This window comes from Pongo pygmaeus, chromosome 14 (assembly GCF_028885625.2).
Source record: "Pongo pygmaeus isolate AG05252 chromosome 14, NHGRI_mPonPyg2-v2.0_pri, whole genome shotgun sequence".
Taxonomy (NCBI): domain Eukaryota; kingdom Metazoa; phylum Chordata; class Mammalia; order Primates; family Hominidae; genus Pongo; species Pongo pygmaeus.
In genome coordinates, this window is record NC_072387.2 from 74,479,134 (window position 1) to 74,483,869 (window position 4,736).

The 4,736-nt window shown below is 43.0% G+C and overlaps 1 pseudogene; it reads right to left on the bottom strand.

The window, feature by feature from the left end:
• Positions 1 to 776: 776 nt before the first annotated feature.
• On the bottom strand, positions 777 to 1,874 carry LOC129011848 (steroidogenic acute regulatory protein, mitochondrial-like; annotated as a pseudogene).
• Positions 1,875 to 4,736: the final 2,862 nt, after the last annotated feature.

Here is a 4,736-nt window from a genome sequence, read left to right on the forward strand (position 1 = left end):
CCATATCTCAAAGCTATAGAAGCAATACATTTATTCATTTATTAACTGTTTATACATGATTTATTGTTTTCATTTTAGTGTGTGATTACAGGCTTCATTTTCTGAACTCAGGTCCTTGTTTTGTGTATGTGTGTGTGTGTGTGTGTGTGTGTGTGTGTGAATTATGATTCTTTTTTCTGACTGGTGCCTATGGAAGCAATAGGGAAACCTATTTACTAATTAGTTTTGTCTTTTTCCATAGAGAAAGCTTGGACTATATTTCTGGAAGGTACCCACTGTGGTGTGCTGCTTGTTCTCTGGTGTTGCCATGCAGCGAGTTGGAGGAGTGGAGGGCTGCAGGAGACCCTCTAAGATTCTGCTTTGTGCACATGCTCTGCCTTCAGGGCATGGGGTTCTCCAGCCCATAAAGCAAGACTCCTCAGGCCCTGTGACTAGCATCCCCCCACCCATATGAGCCACTGGCATTTTAAAGATGGTTTTAGGTGGGCACATAAGGGCCCAGAAAAAAGTCTTACAATTATTTTAGGATCCTTAACCTTCATGTCATAGCTAGTCAGTGAATGAAGTTACCTTTTAATCAAAGAGCCTCATCCTTGTTTTCTTGGTACTAAAAACTTTTACCAATCTGAATCCTAGTATCATACTCTAAACACTAACCCCACCTATTCCTCTGTCGCCAGATGGAGATTTTAAGCTTGCAGGCTTCCAGCAAGGATTCTCCTGATAAGCTTGCGTACCAGTGCAGCTGGACACACTTGGGAACAGCAGGCTGGCCTTCAACACCTGGCTTCAGAGGCAGGGTGGGACTCCAGGTGCTTGTGCAGGTGGTTGGCAAAATCCACCTGGGTCTGGGACAGGACCTGATTGATGATGTTCTTGGGCAGCCACCCCTTGAGGTCGATGCTGAGCAGTCACATAAGTTTGGTCTTGGAGGGACTTCCAGTCACCAGGTGAAGCACCATGCAAGTGGGACCATGCTCCCCCTGATGACACCCTTCTGCTCGGGCATGTTCCCAAAGTCTGTGGCCATGCCAGCCAGCACACAGGTGGAGCCTCGATGCTTGGCACAGCACATGCTCACAAAGTCACGGGGCCCCACTAGGTTTCCTGCTGCCTCTGCAGCCAGCTCATGGGCAATGAATGTATCTTTTCTGATCATCTTCTGCAAGACCTTGATCTCCTTGATATTGGAGTTCCACTCCCCCATTGCCTCCATGCAGTCCACGAGCTCTTTGTAGAGCCTTTCCATGGGCTGGTCCACCATGACTTCCAGCCGGAACACCTTGCCCCATCTGGAGCCACTTTACTCCTCACTTTGTCCCCATTGTCCTGCTGGCTCTCCTTCTTCCAGCCCTCCTGGTTGCTGAGGGCTAAGGATGCCCAAGACCTTGTGCATGGCCTCCTACCCACTGCCGGAGCTAGGTCAGCTCCTGGTCACTGTAGAGAGTCTTTTTTTTTTTCTTCCCCTCCAGGTTCAAGCGATTCTCCTGCCTCAGCCTCCTGAGTAGTTGGGATTACAGGCGCGCGCCACCATGCTCAGCTAATTTTTGTATTTTTAGTAGAGGTGGGGTTTCACCTTGTTGGTCAGGCTGCTCTCAAACTCCCAACCTTGTGATCTGCCCGCCTCGGCCCCCCAGCATGCTGGTATTACAGGCGTGAGCCACCTCACCCGGGCAGAGAGTCTCTTCCAGCAGACAACCAAGCAGAGAGCTCCGCCGCCGAACCTGGTTAATCCACGCGCTTGGGGTGGGGCCCCCAGGGCCCTGCGGTTCAGCTCCTGGCCGATGCCCCTCACAGCCTGTTGCCTCAGCCCCTTCATGTTGTGCATGTCTGTAGGAGCGCCCAGAGCACAGTTTGAATGTCACTAGCAGCATTCTTTCCTGGCAGATGTGGCAGTGGTGGGGCTGCCAACGCCAGTGAGGTTGCCTCTTCTCTCAAGGGTGGCTCTTCATGCTTCCTGAGCCACTCAAGCTTTGCCTCTGAGTCCCGCAGCTGCAGCCTGGACCCAGTGTTCGGCATATTAAATGTCCCCCGCTGAAGGCTGTGCATCATCATCAGGAGATATAAATGCCATCACTCACTGGATTCTTCCCAGCAGTGCTCAGCTCCCTGTGCGGTGCCTGCTGCCATCCGTCCAGTGCATACCTTCGCCGCTCCAGGGATGCTTGCAGTGCGGCCTCCCCTCGGAGGCTGTCCTCTGTGCCCCTCCTCACTCTACTCTTTAATTAGAATCCAATATTTTGGCCAGGCTTGGTGGCTCAGGTCCTCCTTATAGAATCACTGAATACTGAAATCGGTAGGACATCCCTTTTTGCTTATTTATTGTCCTCATTTAGTGCTTATCTCTGGTCTTTCCTGTCCTTTTGGAGTCACCAAAATTTGGTAACAGAAACTTTGACTTCCATTTCTGATCCCATGTGATCTTCCCAGTAAGTCTAACCCTAGAATGTGATTTGTATATCTGTTACCCTCTCACTCAGATACTCCCTACTAAGATAACCTGAAGCATAACTGAGTTGTCCATTCTATGACTTAGCAAAGTATATTGTTTTATTCCTCTAAATAAATTTCTCAAGGAGTTAATTATAATGCAAAGCCAGTTACTCATTCTGGCAATGTGCAAATTCAGAAATATACAGAAAATGTACAACAACCCAAATTAATCTTAATATACACATTATGTCATTAAAATCAAGGTAGATATGAATTTCTATATAATCTTCATATGTAAAGCTTAATATCTTTAAGAAATATTTAGGTAATGTTGCAGTTTTAATTTGTGTCTATGTAGTTTGGTCCCCTTTGTTCCATTTTAATTTATTTCCACTCTTTGTATTGCTCCCTTGTTTTCATTTGTTTTGCTACTATTTCCTCTTTATTATTATTATTTTGATATTTACAGAATAGTTGCAAAATTTTATGGTGAGTTCTTACCATTTACTCATGTTTCTCTAAGGTTTACATTGTAGGCAACCATGAAACACTTATCACAACTTAGAAATTCACATTCGTATGATGCTGTGAATTAAATTGCAGACTTTATTCTGATTTTATCAGTTTTTCCATTAATATCCTTTTTTTCTGTTTCAGTATTTAATCTCTGATACCATGTTGCATTTTTTTCTAGTGTTCTCCAGTTATGAGTTCTCACTCTTTATTTATTTTTTTTGTAAGCTTGACACTTTTGAATTATACTGATCAAACATTTTGTAGAATATCCTTCAGTTTGGGTTTTTCTGCTGTTTTCTCATGATTAACTGGAGTGAATAAATTTTCAGAAAACAATACCACAGAAGTAAAATGCACTTCTCATCACATCATGCCTACCCCTCTTTAAATCATAACTTTCCTTCTGTTTCACTCTCACAGCTCTGATTTCTGAGCTTTCTCTTATCAGAAAACAAACCCATTTTCCACCTCACATGAGTTTGTTTTCTATAAAAAAGATCTGTACCTGGAATTAAAATATTCTGCTATTCAGCATCATGATGCTTAATAGACCAGCATACTTTGAGATAATTTATAATAAACCAATGATTTCCTACTGTATTTTTTAAGAATGCATGCTAATCACCAATATAATGTATCTAAGATCTAGTTTCTTTTTCCCCCATGACAGAAAACTGCAGATTTTATATGAAAATCTCAAAAAGAGAATCAAACTTAATTATGAAGCCAAATGATTGACACAAATTGGTAAATTCCCTTGACAACCTAGAAAATTCTTAGTTAATATGAAAGTTTTATAATAAAAACAGACTTAATGCCACATATTTTAATAATTACTCTTCAAAAATGTAGTGCTAAAGAAGAAATTCTATTATCAAGGGGATAAATTACAAAAGGGCTATGATTCTAGTTTTAAAAGATTCCTCTAAAAGTTATTTTTAATATTATGAAATATTGAAGTTGGTTGAAAGTTAAGAATATTTCTCATTAAGTTAAATTAGATATAATGGGGAACCACTTATTCATTTATTACTTACACCTTTTTTTCTCTCTTTTTTTAAGCTATTACACATTTTTTTTTGAGTTATAGAAAGGGCATTCTGAAAAATGTTAGGATTAATAAAGATGGCTGACTAGAAACAGCTGGAATACTCCTTTTCAACAAGAGGAATCAAAATACTGAGTAAATCTTCACACATCCAACAGATCTTTTGAGAGAGAATACTGAAATTTAATAGAGAGGCAACAGAAGATGCTTTGATTGAAGAGGGAGGTAGGAGACTTACTGCTTGGCATCACTGGGTGCCAAGACTGACCCCCAGACCTAGATCAAACCCAAAGAAGGGTTGAGTAAAGGAACCCCATGGCACCACATTCCTACTCTGGGCCACTGAGATCCTAGCTGAAAGAGTTCCTACAACACCTACAAACCTTTGGACTGTCTGGGAGCTGCCTGGAGAACACATAGAGGCACTGCCTAATCTCACCGGGAGCCCAAAAGATTTCAGTGTGTTGGGCAGCTGCAGTAAAACATGACTCAGCGCCCACTTCTCAAGTTTCTGTGTCCTGCCCTAAACAAGTGTAGCTCATGTTGTCTGCTGGACCAGGAGAGAGTGGGGCCTGTGCACATTCAGGTACCCAAGACAGGCCACAGCACCATTGCTCTGGGACTGAGGTGCATTCTGAACCACAAACTCCCATGGCTGCTGGTACCTCCCATTACTGCCTACCTGGATTTTCTTGCAGGGGCAGCCCACAGTATAGGCTTCATTGCCCTACCTGAGTGG